This window comes from Sebastes umbrosus, chromosome 15 (genome assembly GCF_015220745.1).
Source record: "Sebastes umbrosus isolate fSebUmb1 chromosome 15, fSebUmb1.pri, whole genome shotgun sequence".
Classification (NCBI taxonomy): domain Eukaryota; kingdom Metazoa; phylum Chordata; class Actinopteri; order Perciformes; family Sebastidae; genus Sebastes; species Sebastes umbrosus.
In genome coordinates, this window is record NC_051283.1 from 223,423 (window position 1) to 244,814 (window position 21,392).

At 42.1% G+C, this 21,392-nt stretch overlaps 1 protein-coding gene across 1 annotated transcript in view; it reads left to right on the forward strand.

The window, feature by feature from the left end:
* Window positions 1–629: 629 nt before the first annotated feature.
* Window positions 630–21,392, forward strand: part of grin2da (glutamate receptor, ionotropic, N-methyl D-aspartate 2D, a) — a 301,745-nt gene continuing 280,982 nt past the window's right edge. The window contains exon 1 of the mRNA XM_037794079.1: window positions 630–1,263. The gene's annotated coding sequence lies outside the window, so the exon portion shown is untranslated. The remainder of the gene's footprint in view (window positions 1,264–21,392) is intronic.

Consider the following 21,392-nt stretch of genomic DNA (forward strand, 5'->3'; position numbering starts at 1 on the left):
CGGGAATGTCACCACAGATTCATTATACTGCAAATATAGAACTACTGCAATACTTTCATCAGTGTGGGCCATAGGCTCAATCACCACCGTGTTACCTCCTTTGGCAATAGATAGTCACTTACCAGACAGTTATTGAAGTGAAAATCGTTGAGATTGCCACTTTAAAACTTTAGCTTGAGGACTTGAAGAGTAAATGTACTTTGTTACTTTTCACCCTTGCACATAGGAACTCAGTATATGCTTGATTATGCATCATATTACATGCAGAAAAGCCATGCAGAAGAGCTAGAGCATTTACTCAGAGTTTTGTTGCTTACTGAACTGAACTGTAGGTTAATGAGCTGCCAGAGAACTTTTTCCTCACAGTCACTCATAAACAGCAAACTAATCTCAGCTGTTGTTCTGCTGCAGTCAGCAAGTGTTGTGTAAAACCACTAATTAACCATCACAATTAGAGGCTTTTTCGCTGACCACTTATTTTTTGTTTAATTGTTTGAGCAAAGTGTTAATATTGAAGTACATAAGGCATCCTTAGATTTATGTTCACTTCAGGTTTAATAATGTAATCACTTGTTTTACTCATTTCCTTCACTGGATGCTGTTGGTGACTCAAGTGTTGACATGTCCTGTCACATTTGTCACAGAGGAGATGAGAGGTGGGTGAGAGGAGGAGACGGGTGAGGGAAGATGGAAGGGAAGGAATTAAAGAATGAAAGGGATGGAGGAAAAAGAGGAAAAGATGGGTGAAGAGAGATTAATTAAATAAATTGGAGAAGAAGAAAAAATATTGAGGTAAAGATAAAAAGAAAGCATCCCACAACGGGCAACTTAGTTTAGCATTCAACACGTGTAGCGAGAAAGTGATGAGGAGAGAGAGCGAGAGATAGAGGGAGGGAGGGAGGAAGGTAGAGAGACGTTGCTAGGTGACAGAGCGTACATACTGAATTTTAACAAAATAACGGAAGAGGAGAGAGTGAGTGAGCGGGATAGAGAGGCAGCAGGCAGCAACATGTAGCCTCGCCGAGTGGAGCAAAAGGTCCAAACTGTGCGTGCGTGCGTGATTATCTGGCTGTTTTTTGTGGGGGGGTGACACGTTTCATCCCGAGGACATTATCCCGCAACATTCGAATTGAGCAGGCTCTATGCCGCAGGGAATGTCCAGCGGAGGGATGGACGGATGGATTGTGGTGCACGGAGAGAAAACGCGGAGAGCAGAAAGAGAAGAAGGAGAAGAAGAAGAAGAGTGTCGGGCTCCTGAGAACAGTGAGTAGATTGTGCTCATGTCTTGTGTTGGCCCCTGTAGTCTCTCGCTCTGCTTCTCTGCTATTTCACGCTGAAGGTGAAATGTTGCGCGGTGTCTCAGACAGCTGTCCCCGGCTTTGCCCTTCACATCACGGCTGCTGGATGGAGAGAGGCTGCCGCAGCTCTCCGGGGCTTCTCGTGCATGTATGTGCAGCCCGGGCTCCCCTGGCTCGCGCTCTGACTTGTAGGACGCAGCCGGCCGGTGCGCGAGGCTTTGACCCCTCTGTCATTGATGCGCGTGCACGCCGGTATGGCTGTCTTTCACCCAGACGCGCACACACATACGCACCGGCGCGCTATCCCTCCTCTTATCAGTCTCTCTCTCACACATGAAGTCAGTGCATAACTTGGAGTCGGTGGCGGACAGATGCAGGCAGATGTGGCTCAGATAAACCCGCAGACATGCCTCCCCGCGCGCCTGCGATCTCACAGTACAGGCATTTTCAATTCTGTAATTTCCCAACCGGTTGTTGCGCATATGTGCGTTCTGCCCTCTCCAGCGGCTGCCTGGGCTGCACCTTTGGGGACTCACATCTCCCCTCCTCCCCCTCTTCTCCCGCTACCCCCCCCTGTCAGTATTATTAGCTGTAGGGCAGCTATCAGATCCAAGATCACTCCTCTGTGTGAGTGTGTGCGTGTGTGTGTGCGCGCAAATCAGCAGCTGGTGCACCAGCAAGCAGCAGGCTGTGTGTGTGAAGATCACTCCCCAGGACAGACAGGGGAAATTAGGATTCAGAGCTAGGAGCGTGCACCCCCCCTCCCTCCACCTCCACCTCAACACACACAGACACAATTCCTCAAAGCATGATGGAAAATAACACACTGCTGGCACTGATGATGCTGCAGTTTCACTGTGTGTGTGTGTGTGTGTGTGTGTGTGTGTGATTCAACAGTTTGAATTGAATTTCCAGTCATGTATTGGAATAGTGTACACACCATTCATCCCTCCTACTTCCCAGCAGCCTGTATGAGTGTGTTTGCTGAGGTTTGGTTGTAATGGAGGCTCAGAGTGAGAGCTGCTGGTCAGTAGCAGTGAAGACTCCTATTTCCTTGGTTCTCTTAGTGCTTTGAATGCATGAAACAACTAGTTGAGTGTGTAGAGATGGTTTTCTCCCTCGCTGAGATTGCTCCACTAAAAGCATCGAACTGAAATAGCACCTGCTCGGATATCTGACGTCTCTTCAACGCAATATAAACTTAGCAGCATTTTTCTATTTGCTTCTTGTGTGTCCAGAAACAGTAGCTGTGCAGTGGCTCGATAAGGGATCTATCAAAGCTTACAGTAACCATGCCATCAATATATATTCTGACATTTTAGACATGTTTGTGTGACCTAGTGCCCCTAGTAGTAGTTTGCACTATTTTCCTGCCTCCACCATTTTGAGGCCAGTGACTGCTGAGGCAGCAGAGCCTTCATGATGCTGTTTCTGAGGCCAGCGGTCTGTTTGGCTCCATCCAGGCTTTTTATCTCTTGTTAGGTACTTAAGCCGGACAAGGTGTGATGGATAAAGATGGTGCCTTCCTGGCTGAGGCCCTCAAAGGCTGCGAGGCTTATTCCGTATTCACTCTCATGTTCCCTTTTGTCCAGGCCAACTACTGTCGAGGCATCACGTGAGCGTTAGGTCGTCCACACAGCGTGTCTTCAAAGGGGATGTGGATAAGGCTGGCTTTATTTTTAATGTCGGGAACCTTAAAATGAAACAAGAGGATAAAGATGGTGAGCGGAGCTGCTGTCAGAATCACTGTGGCTTTGACTGTGATGGTCAAAGTGATCTAAAAGTGTTGATTGTCTCATGTAAGCCCAAAGATGGCCCGTTGATGAGTAATCGAGCATCTCTGAGCCAGGGTGTTCTAACTCCCAACTCTTCAAGTATTGCCCTACGTGTCAAACTGTGATGCTCTGCGTGGCCATAGTCATGGTGAAAGTAAAGGATGAAGTCAGGTGATGTAGTATAGAGAGCGATAAAGTCTGCATAGAAAGAAGGTTGGAGTGGATGGATGGGTCCAAAAACACAGAACTTTTACCCAGGAGCCTGGTGTCCCGTGTGGAAGCAAAAGTCAACGTTGACCTATTTTAAGTTAAATAACGTTATTATGTTGCATATGTATCGTGGCCTACTTAGCTATGTAAGAAACCGACTTATTTTAACCCAAACCAAAATCTTTTCCTAAACCTAAACAAGTTGTTTCCTATGAACACAGAAGTTTATTTTGAAAAGGCAGTGTATGCATGTAACAAGCATGTTTATGCATGTTACGCTATGGGGGTACCCAGAGCGTCACAGTTTAATACAAAGAGCCACTGACCAAGCTGCCGTATTGAGTTGGGAGTGAGAACGTGTTGACTGAGCTGCTTACCTGAAATCTGCTAACTCCTATGTGGCAGTCCTGACGGAAATATAGAAACATCCAGCAGCAGGTCGGCCACAGGAGACCAGAGTTAAAGCTGAAGAAGTGAGACTGGAGCAAATTATTTAAAAAAGTTATTTTTATAAAACAGTCACTATATCGTGATAGTAGTGCATGAGACAGGTAATCTGAAAAAAAAACATGTTCCTCTGTGTCCTCTGGTGTCCTCAGGTGCTCCTAACAGCATCTCAGCAAGATTTCACATACCGAAAGAAAACAACCAATTAGAGCCGAGCTGGAGTCTGCCGTCCATCTGCTGTCTATGAGAGCCGGCTGTCAATCACTAACAAACTCCGACCAAACGGTCAAACTAGGCAACGCTGATCAAATATGAATCAATATTCTGTTACTGTAATGCCTATTTCTCTCCTCAAATGTTCTCAGAATCATCTTGTAGTGTACTGTTTAGTTGAAAATGAGAAAGTTTGTGACCCGGCAGCCATGTTGAGATCAGTTGAGGAAATACCAAGCACCGCCCACCAGCCAGAGCACAGCCAATAGGAACGCTCTCTCTCTGAAATGACCTGTGATTGGTCAAAGTCTCTCGTCACGGGCTAGATGTTCTAAAGCCTGAAAACAGAGCCATGAGGAGGAGCAGAAGTCTAGTTTTCTCTCAGAACTCTGAATTACAATATGCTGAAAGGTTATTATGGGATTTAAAAATATAATGACTACTGCAGGTTTAACATTCAAATTGTTATTAACCATGAACACAATCCTGCTTTAACCGTAATCATACCCTATTTGCAAGGCACAGATATTGTAGAAGGTGGGAATTCAAAAAAAAGTTGGCATTTGGATTTTCCATGATCGTCAGTATTGACGTTCTTGTCTGGTGGTGGAGTTGCACTGAATGATTGGACAGTTATTTTCTCCCGGTGTCACTATATTGGCACCCTTTCCATGTTTCCTGGTGATGTGTTTCCATGTATTGTTTTCCACAAGTTGTGGTAGTTTGTTCAAGTTATATCATATTTAATGGGGAAGCCGTTGGCGGCAACTATCTGCTTTTTAATTCAAGTGCTTGCTATAGTTGAGTTGGAACAGAGATCAGCTGTGCAAAACAAGCATGATTGGTTGTTTGCAGGCTGTTGATCTCTTGTATTAAGTTGAATCATTCCCAACTTCTCCATTTTTTGGTGTCTTGAATTGTGATGGCAACACCATGTAACAACGGCATCCTGCTGTACCTCTAGTGTTTGTGAACGGGGGGTCAAACTGACATGACACTTTTTGTTGATTATTTTTTTTCATTTGTCCCTGAAGATGTGTAAATGTCTTACTCTGAATGTCCATATGTACTGTTCTAAAGGATGCTACTAAGCTAACTTCGCTAACCACAAGGAGAAACCTTTCATCATCTTCTACTAGTTCTGAGTTTTGAAAGATGCAGTCAGTAGCTGCAGACAAATATATCCTAAATGAATAGAAGAAAAGAGAACAGGGGATTGGAGTCATGGCTGAGACCACACAGACTAATCTGAGACCGAGATGATGCTAACCTCTCCACACTGCTTCCACCTACAGTACAATACTTGTTTGCACAATTAGTTTTCATCTGCAATGAGGGATTATTACTGACATTTCAGCTGCACTTAGGTGCATTCACCTCCAAATAAAGTCGCTTAGATTTCAGATTTTGTTGAAACAATGTTACCGTGTTCCCAGATCTTGGCAGTAATATCAGAACTGATGGAAACAATCGCCAAAACTCCAACAAATAAGCTAAACTGTAATGATCCTTTAAACTGCCATGAGGCCACTTAGACTTTTGGGTAGACTGTGTCAACAGATTGTAAAATGAGTTTGAGAAAATTGTAAAGCCAACAGGGTTTTACAGCATATGGTAGCTTGCTACTTGTCATGCATGCACCTGGATGTACTAGAGACACGTATTGATGTCGGAAGCTGTGTTTCCACCTATAAAACGAGGGAGGAACCGGGGAGGAAAGAAAGAGGCAAGCAAGGAAATGAGGGGAGGAAGGAGTCATGAGGGAGGAATAAAACAAAGGACAGAGAGAGGAAATAAAAGGAGAGGTGGCATCAACCCCTCCACTGTGTGTGCAGATATACAGTACTTTAGCTCTGTGAAACCTGCCACCTGGTCTGTCTCTCTGTGTTTGAATACAACAGGAGAAGTTGTCATGTGTCATCACTTCCCACAATCCATCACAGCGTAGTGGTGGCGAAGCAGAGGGACATACAGACAGACTGAAGGCTGTCGCTGCCCGTCTCCTTCTCTCTCTCTCTATCTCTGTCTCCTCCTGTTGTCAGTCTTTCTCTCTCGCCCTCCGTCTCTCTCTCTCTCTCTCTGTCTCCTCCTGTTGTCAGTCTTTCTCTCTCGCCCTCCGTCTCTCTCTCTCTCTCTCTGTCTCCTCCTGTTGTCAGTCTTTCTCTCTCGCCCTCCGTCTCTCTCTCTCTCTCTCTGTCTCCTGTTGTCAGTCTTCCTCTCTTTGTCTCTGTCTCCTCACCACAATCACACACATTTAATTGTGACACTAAGCTGTCTGAATACTTCATTTCATTCACATAATCCCAGAGTGTTGTTGAAACACACTCTCTTTGGTGTGTGTGTGTGTGTGTGTGTGTGTGTGTGTGTGTGTGTGTGTGTGTTTGTGTGGTGTGAGTGAGTGTGTGAGTGAGTGAGTGAGTGAGTAAGTGAGTGAAAGGCTGCAGCAGGCTAAATGAGTTCAGCCATTTTGGGTCGGCTGGACTTTATTCTGCTTTCCTTTTGTTTATTTGCTTTGTTTGAGCTTCCTCTCCTTTTGGACTCCCTCCCTTCCTTCCTCACTTCTTTCCTCCCCCCTTCCTTTATATCTTGCTCCCTTCTTCTGTTTTTCTCTTTGGCTCTGTTCTCTTTTACTTTTCCTCTTCTTCTATTCCTCTCTTCTTTGTTTCTCTCCTACAACCCTGTATCCTTCCATCTTTCTCCCTATCTGTCCTCCACTCTTCCCCTTTCTTTGGTTTCTTTTTCGTAGTTCTTCCTTCCTTACTGGTCCTCTTCCATACCTCCATTCCCTTTTGGTCTCTCTTAACTTCCTGTTCCAACTTTTCTACCTTCCTACCCATCACCACTACTTTCTTTATTCCGACTGTCCTTTTAGTCTGTCGTTTTTTTCTTTCCTTTCCAACTCTTTTCCTTTCTTTCTTACTTTTCTTCCTTATGACTTCCATTAGCTCTTGGTATCTGATTATACTAGCACACTTTATTCTTTCCATACTTCCATCCTCAACTCCTCCTCATTTCTTTTTGCTCTACCCTTTTGCTTCTTTTTCTATTTTTCCTCCCTTCCACTGTTCCTCTTTTTCTTCCTTACTTCCATTCCCTTTTGGTCCATCCTTAATTCCCTGCAGGTTCTTTCTTCCCATCCTCCACTATCTCCTTTTTTGTCCCTCCTTTTTTAGTACTTGTTCACTTTTCTTTTTCCATTCAGATTTGGACTCCCAACTTCCGGAGCCCTTTCATCCTTCCTTCCTTCTATCCTCCACTCCTCCCCACTTTCCTCTCTTCCTTTTTTCCCTTGTTCCCTCCTCCTTTAGTTTTCTTTTGCTCTTTCTTTTCCCTTCGGTTTCTCCTTACGTCCATGTGCCCTTTTATCATTTCCTTTACTAGCTCCGCCAAGTATGAGCCTGGGAGGAGCACAGCGTTGACAGCACAGCGACAACTCAACGGCCTTGGGCAGCGGCGAGGTCCGGGTGATGGGTGCTGTAGGGGGGCCAGCCCACCAGTTGAGAAGTGTAAAATTATTTTAGGTTCAATTTGAAACTTTAGCGCGCTTCATTTGAATTTGGCTACAGAATGGTTGATTATGTATCCGCCGGTTACAAAATGTGGAAAAAAATATTATTCAGTGCTTTTTTTATTGGGCATCAACCTCACGTTTACACACTTATTGTCAAAAAAAATAAAATAGACTTGAAGCATAAATTAACTACAGCTAAAATGAGAGTGTAACTGTAGATTACACCCTCCAGTCTGGACATGCACAGGGTGGACGGGAAGGTGGACTCTTCTTTTTACCGTGTTACAATAGATGGGCATTTGCGGGGATACAGTGATTTGCGACCTTAAAAAGAAAGTGGGACAGGGCCCATGGGAGGAGATTATGTGTTTGTGTGTGTGTGTGTGTGTGTGTGTGCATGTCTGTCTGTCCACGGCTAATCTCGTATACTACTGGACCCATCAGCTTAATATTTATTGTGCTCATGTATGACTGTATGATCAAAGACCTCTCGTGGTTGCGGTGATTCACACATATTGTCTGCTGACTCCTCACTCCTCTGAACCGGTCGGTAGGGGCTGGGTCATCAGCAACTGGTTCAGTCAGCTTTGTACACCTAGGTAAGCCGCAAATGTTGGTCCAGTAATATTGCTGATCTATTTTTCCATCAACGCTGATGCATATGATTGTGGCTCAATGGGGCAGTGCTTTATGTGGTTGAGAGAGAGAGAGAGAGAGAGTGAGAGAGAGAGAGAGAGAGAGAGAGAGAGAGAGAGAGAGAGAGAGAGAGAGAGAGATGGTGGCTGAGTTCAGAGCAGACAGCTGTTGGCGATTGGTGCAGAAGGAACAGTTAGCAGTGAAGTTGTCTAGTGGCAGTACATACACAGTGTAGGTTACAGTTTGCCCATGAACAAACACTGCAAAACTACTCCTCAATACCCAACACGTTCCTGTGTGTTGCAGCCCACTGTGCTCCACCTACTGTGGGTTGCAAAATGTAGATCAAAAAATAGACTTGACATGTAAAAGGCTTCAGGTGGCAGTTACATCCGTGAGTTGCAGCTGAGACGCGAGCCTGCATGGATCTGGTGCAGACAGCTGCATGGATTAAAATGAGAGCGTATCTGTTGTGTGAGACGTGCAAGTGAAAAACACATGTGATACGCTTGCGGTCTAGACGGGGGGTCAGACTATAGTTGTTTGTATTCATTCAATCCAACATTAGAGCAGTGATGGTTGCAGACACACCTGGCGGAGATCTGCACTCCACTGAGGGCACTTTTCTGTTTCCTTGTGTTTCTTTTTGCTCTGGTATTATGTTTTCCTTCTTCTTTCCACATGTTCTTCCTTGCTTGTTGCTGTCCTCCTCTATCCTTCCTCAACCATGTTCTTCCCTCCTCTTCTCCTTCTTTTTCGTCTGAAGCATATTTCCCTCTTTCCTCTATTGCTTAACTCATTCTCTCCTCCATGTCTCTGTGCCCTACACCGTTCCTTTCTCAATTTCCTCCATCCGTCCCTCTGCTGTTCATATCTCCTCCTCTTCCTCATTCCTCCGTTCCCTCCTAGTCACAGTCGGACCATTCATATCTCCTCTTTTCTTTATCGGCACGCTCCATCAGCCTCTGTGAATGGATGCCTGAGAACAAGGAGATGAATGGACTTGCATTCATCCCTAGGTGTGTTTCATCACGCTTGGACATGACTCACCCTCCTCCCCTTGTGTCACACACACACACACACGCACACACACACACACACATACACACATACACACACACACACTCTCCTTCAGCATATCTGATGCAGGACTCGGGCCAGTGTCAACAGTGTGGAGATGAAACTAAGTGGACCAGCGGCCTGCAGTGTCAGATCAGGAGTGATTGGTGTCGGAGTGGAGGAGGAAGGAGAGAGAGAGGAAGAAGAAAGAGCGAATGGAAGAAGAAGTTGAAGAAGAGGAAAGGGAAAGGATAGGGCAAATGAACGAGGAAAGGATAACAGAAGGGGGGAAAGGAAAAGGAGGCACAGAGGGACAAGATGGAGACTCTGAAAGCAGGGGTCAGGACATTAGAGTAAGATGGGAACAAAAGATGTTGGAAGGAAGGAATGACAGATGGAGGAGAGATAAGACATCAGAGGACCGGTAGAAGAGATGGTGGTGGACATGAGCCAGTGGCTGAGAACTGTGAGAGACAAGATGCTGCAGTGTTAACGTTAATCGATGCACGCCGAGTTAACATATGTCATTTGGTGGACGCTTTACAATATCAGGAGTGTGTGTATTTCCAGCAGGCGTGGACTCAGTGGGAGCAGTGGGAGAAAAAAACAAAAATGGATAAAACACACTGTTTTATTTTCTGATAATGGAGTTTACACAAGACTGGCATGAATCCTTGAGACAGATGGATCAAAACAGAGATTAATTAAATTTGCTCTTTAATTAGATCTTGTTCTGACAAATAAATAAGTGGACTAAAGCAGACTTGATTGATTTGATAAAGGCTGAACATGCCTCGACTGGATGGACGTGTTGTGAACTCTTTACCCCTCATCCAACATCTCATACACTCATTTGGTTATTTGCAGTCATCTTGTTTAAAATTGGAGTACATTTGGTTGGAAATGTAAGTTTTTTTTGGTAAACGTCTTGGTTATATATTTGTTGTTTCAACAGCATTTAAACAACAACATTGTAGTTAAGACCTGCTTCACATTAAAACACAGTCAACCGCAGAGAAAAACACTGTGGCTGTGGTGAATCAATAACAAGACAGTGTGTGTATGTGTGGAACAATCTAGTATCTATGTTCTGTTTTATTGTGTGATTTCTTTGGTTTTCAGTATGCCCAATGAAGTTTTCATTTCTACTACCACTTGGAGTGATATTTATCCATCACTTTTAGCCATGTAGACCTCGTCTGCTAACTAGTTTTGAATTTACAGGTTTTTTTTTTTTTTTTTTTTTTTTACTTTTGATTTTAAACACAAACACAAACAAACATACAAACCACAATACAATGATACAATAACGTTACAAGACTGGTCCATAAAAGAGAAAGAATAATAATAAATACATTTCAAAAAAAGTTAAAGCATAAATAAAATTGAGGCACTGCATTTATATAGAAGAAAGTATGATGAAATGAAATGATGAATGAAGTCAATAATTGTGTATGTGGATCTGATTCACGCCCACTGTCCCCGATTCAAACATTTGTCCACAGTTATTATCAATTTAAGTCCAGATTATATTGAACTCCCAGAGATTCCAGTGGGTTCTTCCATTTCTGCAGAAAAAGCGATTGAACCACTTCTTCATATTGTTTAAAGAGTCTGGGACACTTCCGAGCAGACATAGAAGTGGGTTTGCTGACACCTGTTGACCTATTGCTGTACTAATGTTAGCGCAGATTGCGTTTTTTGTTGCATTCCCACAGCCTAGTACCTACATGAGTTTTACATTTTAAACAATTTGGTGATATTCCAGCCTTATACTTACTATAAATGTAAGGTGATATATACATATTATGTAGGATATTATATTGTTACTCTTTATATCTATTATAGATCAAAATTCTGGAAGGCAACCGCAGGATCTTATCCCACACATCATTATCCATCACACAGTTGAGCAATGTACACCAAGATGTTCTTAACCATGCAAGTTTGTTCAAGTTCAAACTTAATAATTCAGAATAAAACTTATATATAACTAAGATATAGTGTAGTGGATAGTATAAAGTGCTTTCTCCCTTTGCGGTCCATAAGAAACATCTCTAGCATATGATAGTCATTTGAAAATTCCAGTGAGTTGGCTTTCTTTTAAAACATAATGTCTGACCTGTAAGTATTTGTAGAAATCTTTGTCTGATATATGGTATTGAGCTTTCAGTGATTCAAATGTCTTAAATCTCCCACTCTCAAAGAGATCGTAAACTCTAGTAATGCCTGCTCTTTGCCAGAGTGTAAAATTTGGTCCGGTTCCCTGCGACGAAAGCTCTGGGTTATCTACCAGTGTCGTTAGAACATTAAGTGGGTGGGTCTTTTGAAATATTTTCTTTAATTTTTTCCATGTCCTCAGTACATTCGTTACCAAAGGATTGTTCTTAGCAATGTGTGGTAATTCATTCAGGGGCTTACCCAACAGGTCCACAGGAGAAAAGGGTTTATAGATCACTGACTCCAAATCAAGCCAAGGGGAATCTGAATGCTCATTCACCCAGGAGTAAATAACCCTGGCCTGCATGGACAATATATAGTATTCTATATTTAGTAAACCCCACCCACCTTGTTCTTTTTGCAACTGTAATGTCTCTAGTTTAACTTTGGGTTTCCTGCCGGCCCAGATAAAGTCTGACATTGCTTTATTGATAACCTTAATGTCATTTGATTTTAGAATCACATACAACATAGATGTAGGATATAATATTTTTGGAAGGACTGTCATCTTAATAAGGTTAATTCTGCCAAGAAATGATATAGGGAGGCTCTTCCACCTTGTCAAGTTGTCTTTGAGAGTCTTTGTCAAGGGGTTTATATTTTCTGCATATAGCTGATTCATTTTGGGGGTAACTTTAATTCCTAAATAATTAATTCCCGATGGAGCCCAATGAAAAGACTTGACATAGGTCGGTTCAGTATTTCCGCTGTCATCCAAGGTCATTCAAATTCTGTGATACACTAAGTTAAAGCTGGCAATGATTTATTGGGGTCTGTTAATGTCAAAAGAATATAATCAGCGTATAATAAAATCTTATGTTGTGGTGTACCAATCGTTGCTCCCTGAATATTTGGGTTTTGTCTGATAGCCATTGCTAAGGGCTCTATAGCCGAAGCAAATAAGATAGGAGAAAGCGGGCTTCCTTGAGCTGTGCCTCTTGTTAATTTAAATAGTGCAGATAACAGACCATTTGTCAGAACCGAGAAAATTTGATCCCTAACCGAATCTCTTCATTACTTCCAACATATATTCCCATTCAATTCTATCAAATGCCTTTTCGGCGTCCATAGAAACAACAGTAGGCGTCTTGTGCTGTGATAGGAGTTTCGACCTTTAATAAAACCTGTCTGGTCTGCATCCACAATGGAGGTCAAAACCTGCTCTAACCTGAGAGCCAGTATCTTAGATAGTATTTTATTGTCCTCTCCAAGAAGGCTAATTGGCCTATAGGAAGAACATAGCTCTGGGTTCCTATTTTTCTTTGCTATTAGTGTTATATTGGCCCTATACTTTGATTCTGGGAGTTTGGACTCCTCAAAGGATTTATTAAAAACCCTTAGTAAGAGATGATTAATTTTCCCCTTGATCGCTGTTGGGACCCACCATTACTGGTGGCAAGAGACCACATGAACTCAGTCACATGACTGACCCATGGACTCAGCTCAGTAGCCATTGGCTGATTACTCATTCACACATACTTGTGAAATTCACCCAGGACAAAACGAAAGGACAATCCTTTGTTCTCTCTCTCTTCTCACCCTTTGGCCCTGCTAGAGGTGAGCTGCTGCTCTCCCAACCTAAGCTCTCTGATCTATGGCCTGTTAGGAAACAGACATAGGAACACAAAGAACTTTCTTCTAAGGCAGACGACGCGAGGGCCTGCTTTTTTACCAACTAACTTCAAGCAACAACAGCAAGGAAGTTAGTACCAAGCTGTCAAGCTGCTGGGAAGAAAGTATTGGAGCAGCCAGCTTCCTCTAATCTGCACAACTGGATTTGAGCACAGCAAACACAACATCTTTGACTTGGAACCACAACTTCAACACATGGAATTACCAACCTTTTCCCACATGGATTGGTAATTTACTGGGCTTATTTTAGCATTAGTAATTACACAGGGCTGAGCAAGACTGTTCAACTTTGATTTCTGGAATGTACCTGTATTGATATGTTTAATGTTATTCATTGAGTTTGACTGTTGTGATATTATTTTTAGTTAAGATATTTGGGTAGCTGGCTCCGCCACATCTGATGTCTTTAGTTTATGCTTCACATAGACAAGGTCTTGCATACAAACTAACCATCTTTTCTAACCCATTATCTGCATTATCTGACACACATTAAGATCACATACAGAAACTGTGAATTAGTTTTGAACATAAAAATACACATTCAGATAATCTCAAACCCCACATCACCCCCCTCTTTGTCCTTCCTGAGCACATGTGATCCGAAGAGCAAAGAGGCCATGTAGTAACATGTTGGCGGCCATCTGTGATCCAGCCATCTTTGTAGTTTTACAGTGCTCGCCATTTTGTCTGTAGGCACATGCAGACATCTAGGGACAAGTAACCAGCCATCTTCTCTCTCTCTCTCTCTCACACACTCACACACACAAGCTCACACACTGTTTGGTTTGTTTAGTTTAGTTATTTAGATAGATTAATATTGTGTTTTAAACCTTTATTATCTTGTAAATAAATGTTTGTGGACTGTACATGCTGGTCTGTTTAATATTGTACAAGAGTGAATAATGCCAACCTCTGCTGTGTCAAGAACTCCAATGTCCTTCAACCTTTGCTATCTATTTTGGTTATAGTTATTAATTAATCAAAGTTCCAAATTGATAGTTTAATATATTTAATGAGCCCTATCTATGAGACTACATTAATGTGCAGTCATTTTCTCTTTGTTTCAAAGAGTGGTGCCCCGAGGATGATTTAATATACATTAAATCATATTATTCAACATAATTAATAATTATTTTGATAATTATTATTTACTTTTGATATCCATTTGAATGTCTTTTGAGCTTATGTACTAATGTAATTTGGTGCCCTGTTATTAACAGATATTTATAATTTATTAATATTAATTTCATTAATATTGATAATTATCTTTTTTTTATCTATTTTCTAATAACTAGACCAGCTCCTATCTGCATCCCCAACATCACTTTAAAAAACCCGACTGTGAAGCCATCCTCTCCTGGACATTTCCCTGATTGGAGTGTGGAAATAGCTTTTTCTACTTCTAATTGGGAAATAGGGGAGTCCAATACATTTGCTTGATCCTCTGGTATCTGTGGAAAAGTTAAGTTATTTAAGAAGCAACCTACCTGAGCCTCTCCAGGTCAATCTCTGAACTATATAGGTTTGGATAGAATCTTTTGAAGCTTTCATTGATATGACGATTACTTATTTGCCTTTGGTTATTCTCATCCTGTATAGCTGAGATAAAATACTTTACAGGGGCATTCCTTGCCAGCCGTGCTAAAAGGCAATTTTGTTTAGCAAATAGAATATCGTTTTCTGCTTTTCTAGTTATCAAATTATTCAGTGCTGTTCTAGTTGCTTTAAGTTCAATTAGGGTCATATCTAATTTTGTTGCATAGTAGGTTTCCTCTAATTGTTCTAGTTTCTTTTCAATTTCCAGTTGCTTTGCTACTCGCTTCTTTTTCTTTTGACTTGTATATGAAATAATTATCCCCCTCATGTAAGCCTTATAAGTATCCCACACAATTCTTGGGTCAGCTCCATCCTTATCATTGAATTCTAAAAATAAATCTGTATGATCATTAAAATTTTTTATGAATTTCTCATCCATAAGAAGCATTATATTCATTCTCCAAGAGAGTGATCCTTCATCAGGTCTAAGAGATTGAATGGACATAACAACAGGAGCATGGTCCATAAGGGCAATATGGCCTATATCTACACATTCAACTAAATGAGTAAGACATCTAGAAACAAAAATGTTGTCAATGCGAGATGCTGACAAATGAGGCTGAGAGTGAAATGTATATTGCTTTGAAAGTGGGTTATAATGTCTCCATATGTCCAAAAGATCAAATTCCTTATTAATATTTAAGATAGCCTTGGCATTTTTTGGTTGAATTGTCTGAGAGGGAAGTCTGTCCATCATTGGGCATAACACACAATCAAAGTCACCCCCTATTATCATATTTGTGCAATCCATATCAGCTAGTTGACTAAATAAGGATGCATAAAATGCTTCAACTTGGACATTAGGGGCATACAAATTTCCTAACAAAATAACTCCTTCAATGTCTTTACAGGAAGCCATGACAGTAAATGGGAGATTTTTGTGTATCAGTATAATCACACCCCTTTTACTTGTTGAGTGTGATGAGAAGAAAATCTGACCAACCCATTCCCTGAGATATTTTTTGTGCTCCTCATCATTTCAATGCGTTTCCTGTAAAAAAGCTATCTGAATCTTCAGGACAGATTTCCTCTTTACCACATTATTAGAACCCCGAATATTCCATGTACTTATCTTAATAGTCATTGACAACAGGTTGTGTTATGAATTGCGTGCCACATAGAACCTCAGCATTTAAAAATAAGGTGGACCAGACAGCATCAAGTACAGAATGAGCACTGTTGAACATTGGGATGAGTTCCAAGCAAGAACAGAACAGAAAACTTGGAATCACTAAGAACTTAAGCACAAAGAAAAAAAACATTAAGGAAAAAACCTAAAGGAAAATAAAATCTAACCTTACCTTGTTGTACTTTAACCTTGTAGTAAGCACAGCTGTAGAGGATCAAGAACATGAGTATACACTCCCCAACAATTAGAATACCAGTGTAAGTTCAATTATGTGACAATACAGTGAGATAGGAGAAGCCTCGATGTGCAAAGGCACGTATTTCACGTCACTCTACATTCAGTACCTGAGGCAGTCCCGTTCTATCTAACCTCAAGCCAGAGGTTTATTTTGATGCGGGCAGCTTGCTGGTATAGCCATTGATTTCATCCATAGACGCGAAGGAGGAGCTGGTGCCGTTGGGGTGAAAGATTCTGATGACAGCAGAAGGAGTACCTTATCCCAGCATCTCTCAGTCATTTTCGAGCGTTTGCCGACTCCTTGCCCTTCCTTACAACTTCTGTGGAGAAATCCTGATAGAAGGACGCGTTTCCACCTCTGATATTTATCATGCCTCGGTTTCTTGCTGCATACAGGATTTTCTGTTTGTCAGTGTAGTTGTGCAGCCTCACCAGGACGGCTCTCGGACCCTCCTTGGCGGCGGATCTCACTGGCGGTCCCGTACGGTGGGCTCTCTCAATCTTGATTCAGCACATCTGGTATCCACTTTTCAAAGAAATCGATGGGTGTTTTGCCCTCCGTACCTTCTTTCAGTCAAACAATCCTCACGTTCTACCGTCGACTTGGGTTTTCAAAACTTTCCAGGCGATCTAATGCCTTCTTTAGCTGGACCTCCGGAGCTCCCACCCGGGATGTAGTTGTAGCCGACACATACTCCAATCTGAACCCCGCTGCTCTACTGTCCCCATTCTCTTAATTAGGTTGTCGAGTTTCTCCGAGACTTCGCTAACTGGTTTAATTATGTTAGCTAGTTTACTGTCCAGCATCTTCTCTATATTAGCAGTGACAGTCTCCACAATTAATTTGTCTCGGTGCACATTTGGGTCTTCATTGTCAGCAGGCTCGTAGGCCGCATCGCCCTCCGGGTCAAGCTCATTGTCTTGGCTAGCATAGTTGACGTTAGCGTTAGCATTAGCATTAGCATTGCCTTTTTAAGTCCATCTTTCTTCTTGTTTGGTCCGGGAGTCGCAAAAAAGTTGTCGAGTGACATTATAAATATAGTGTACACCGGAGGTAGTTTTCCACTGGTAGGAAATATGTAAAAAAAAATGATATTTACAGCAATCCAGCGGGGAGAGACGAAACTCCACATCTACTCAGGTCGGCACATCACGTGATCCCCCCAATTTACAGATATACATATTAAATTTGAAGTCTTGTTTAATGAATGTCTGATGAATGTTTTTCATCTCAACTTTTAGCTCTGTTTTGGTCTCTTCCAACTCTCTAGAAGAAGTATCTGTCTGTTTAGTTGCTAAATGCTCCATTAATGTCACCAGCTAGTCTCGAGCTGTGTCTGTCTCCTGTTTGGTGCTGTGTGATGCATCTGGACTTGGCGCTGATGAGAGTGGTGATAGTGAACCGAAACAGGAAAGTTGTGAGCTGTAGAAGCAAAACAATGATGCTTTAAATCCCTGTAGAGCTGAAGGGAACTGCACAGTTGGGTGATAATTCTCTGTGGCTTTCTTACTATGAGCGACATCTTTCACATACATGCATTTGAACCACTTTTAGTATAAAAATATTTTTTATAATGGATTTAAAATGTTACAACTGACTCAGGTCAGTGTGTCCTATGCAGTTAGGTTATTAAAAAAGTTAATACCCCAGACATCAGCATCACACCAATTCATCAATTAATGTGAGTTTCATTTCCTCCTGAACACAAACATGTGAACTAGCGCTGTCGAAGTCAACGCCATAATAAGCGTTAACGCAAATTAGTTATAACGCCACAAATTTCTTTAATGCACTAATGCAACTTGTGATTTTTAGGTTGTAGTAGCTCTGTTTTAAAACTAGAGTGAAGATACTATTATATGAAACTAAAAAACCTGATGAATCCACGTGTACCATGTCATAATAGCATGTCACAAAATTGCGCTAAAATTTGGGGAAGAAAAACTGTCATGGCTATTTTCAAAGGGATCCCTTGACCTCTGACCTCCAGATCAGTGAATATAAATGGGTTTTATGGGTACCCACGAGTCTTCCCTTTACAGACATGCCCACTTCATGATAATCACATGCAGTTTGGGGCAAGTCATAGTCAAGTCAGCACTAAGTGCAGTACCTGTGAGGGTTTCTGGACAATATCTGTCATTGTTTTGTGTTGTTGATTAATTTACAATAATAAATATACACATACATTTGCATATAGCAGCATATTTGTCTAATCCCATGTTGACAGGAATAATAAATACTTGACAAATCTCCCTTAAAGGTACATTTTGAACAGAAAAAAATGTGAGACTAATTTGCGATTAATGGTGATGAACTATTTGAATCGATTAACAGCCCTAATGTGAACATACATATTTAGCTGAGCTGCAGAAGTACCCCTGGTAGCCTACTTCCCCTGATGACCTGCAAATCACCACATCACTGATATCTTGGATTGGACAGTATTAGTGATGATTGTTTTGATGCAATAGTATTTCTTATTTTGGATCAGCACAGCTGATATAAATGATAAATGAGCTCCTCTGAGAACACTGCTGCTTTTCTCCAAAACATATGGCATCATTGTTGGCAATTTCTCCTTTGTGGCATATTTTAAGGTACAGAGAGGGTGAAGGATTAGAAGAAAGAGAAGTGGATGACATGCAGCAACATTTCTGGGCCAGATTTAGAACCAGGACATCACATTTGCATGGTGTATTATGCGCCTCAACCAACACAAACTGTGTTTATTATTAAAAATGACAGGAAAGTAGTACTATTTCTGCATAATACTGAAAGCTATTTAGGGTTTTTGCTTCTCAGCAAACACACATTCAGCCGCTGCTATGTTACCTGCTTTGACAGATATCACAAGAGTAACACAAATTGTCAGAGGGGACGTGTCTGGTCTTAGTATGCAGGGTGGAGCTGCTCTTCATCTTTGGGTTTACTTACTGTCTGGGTCAGGTGTCACGCTAATCCCTCACTTGGGATTATCCAAGCAGCCACATCAGATATTTGAGGAAAATGTGTCAGGGATCACGTAAAAAGGCAGCAGCAGTAAGGAGAGGCCACAGCTTGAGGAACATGAGAGAGGCAGCTTGAAAGGAGGAGGAGGAGGAAGATGAGGGGAAAAAACAAAAGGACATTCAGTAGAACATTCTGGAATTGAAGTGAACTAACCAGGGGCTCGCCGGGCCGGCCTGTCGCTGTAAATCTACATCAGCGGATTAATGTGGCTGCAGCCCGCTGAGGAGGGAGTGAGGGAGGTAAGGGATTTGCTCGGTGCACCTGTAACCCCACCTGGTGTAGCACTCAGAGACAAGGGCACCGGGGAGCAACGGAGGGGCGAGTGGTGTGAAAAATGATGAAGAAACAAGAAAGAGACAAAGGATGCTGAGGTTGAGGGGCAATCTGCACCTGTAGCGTTGCATCACCTGAGGATTGTTTGTCGTATTTCTTTTTCTCCTCTTTTTTACTCCACCTCCTTTTGGTCTTTTTATCCTCCCTCCATCTCCTACATTTCCCTGCCCTGTGCTTGCTCTCCTCTCTTAGTTTCCATCCTTCTCTCCCCCTTCTTCTTTCTTTTTCAGCTACTCAGTCAGCTCAGCTCAGCTCAGCCTCGGCTGCCTATTACCCTGCAGCCACTGTACATTTTTGACTTTGTGGGCTATTAGCCCGCAGCCTGCCTGAATACCCGTCTCTCCCAAAATCCGAGCTGAATATTGTTAGAGGAGCTTTGGAGAGAGAGGCAATTTCTGATACGCCGTTGAGAAAATGCCTGTGTGACTCTTCCCACTGTCAGAGGCTCAGGGCTCAGTTTAGACAAGATCCTTACCTCACGGCGCCTCTCAAGTTTGCAGTGACTACGGCGCAGTGAATGCAATGTAGTCAATTAGACAGGGTTCGAATCCCAGCACAGGCCCGGTGGGGGAAGTAGAATGAGTAACACTTTCTCCTCGCTAAAAAACTAGTGCCGAGATACAGGCACGTAAGAACTTAGCCCCCAGCTGCTCTGTGGCTGAAGGAGGTTATACTGGGCCAAAATGAGTGCACTTGAATGAATGAGTTGTGGTGGAAATGAGCGCATGCAGAACGTCTACATAACGATCCGTGACGCAGCACATGCGATGCCAGATCCGCCCAAATACAGATTTTTGTTCTAGGGTGATTTTTCTGCAGATAAAATGAATGGAGTTTATGTATTAAAGGCTTTTCAAAGTAAGACCCGTGTGTGTTCTTGTCTCTCTAATGGCACTTGCAGCATCGATTTCTGTATCCATTTCCAAGTCAAAGCAGTAATTTTGCCAATGGCAAGCTAAACACTAGTATAATTTGTGTCACTGCCAGCAAGGGTCATCTCTTTCTCTTGACACCGAGGAAGCAAAATAAGAAGCTCCCAGAGTTAACTTTTACAACATGATCAATAAGCGGAGCTTGCTTTTTCATAAATGGTCATATGATTAAAAAACATCAATGCAGCAGCGAAGAGTACTGACAGAGTGAGCGGCACACAACACCACAGATATATAATTTGCATCACCCACTGCCACTATCTAATTGTACAGTTTTGTGTTGGTAAAATTACTGTTTTGACTTGAAAACAGAAACTGATGGACCCTGTGCCTGTGTGAGACAAATTATACATAGGTCAAAAAGTCCATCCTGTGCTGAATGTAGATAGTGGCAGAGACAAATATGTGAAAACTCCATTAATACCACCATTACAGAAATTGCTTTGGAGCCATAACTCCATTTTTTTGGGTTATGTTGGGTCATGTTAAGTCATATTCGATAATGACGCACGGGAAAAATTCAAAATACTGCTTTCTTTTTAGTCTACTGTAAGTGATGAGCTGAAGTAGAACATTTCTGCAGTCACCAAATATCCTTACATCTGGAAAAAATGGTTGGGCCGTGTGTCCAAGCAATATAACACTTTTTTTGTGTAATGCAGGAAAGCTGTCTTGGCCCCCTGCATTTCTCACTGTATACTTTTTTTAGGTAATGCAGTCAGAAAACCTAAAATCTTCAAAATTATGCTGATGACACCCGATTGTACATTTCTGCAGAGCCAGATGATTTGTTCAGAAGGTGTTTGCAGCCTGTTGGGAGTAATTCTTCTTTTTAAAGCTGAAAAAAGACAAGACAAAACAAGACGGAAACACTTTGGTTTAGCCCAGAGGCCAAAAGAGATGCACTATCCAAGATTTCGGTTCCTAATTTAATCGGATGCTACAAGCTTTTGTGTTCTCCTAGACTCACAATCAGTGACCGAAACAGCATTCTTTCATCACAGAAAAATCAATTTGCATGACATAGAAAAAACGAAAAATGCTTTTACCTCAGGCATCTGAACTACCAACCGGATCTAAGTCCGTACTCGTCAAATACTGATGCTTAGTCAGTGCCCCTTGGCGTATGATACCGACGCACCAAAGCAGCC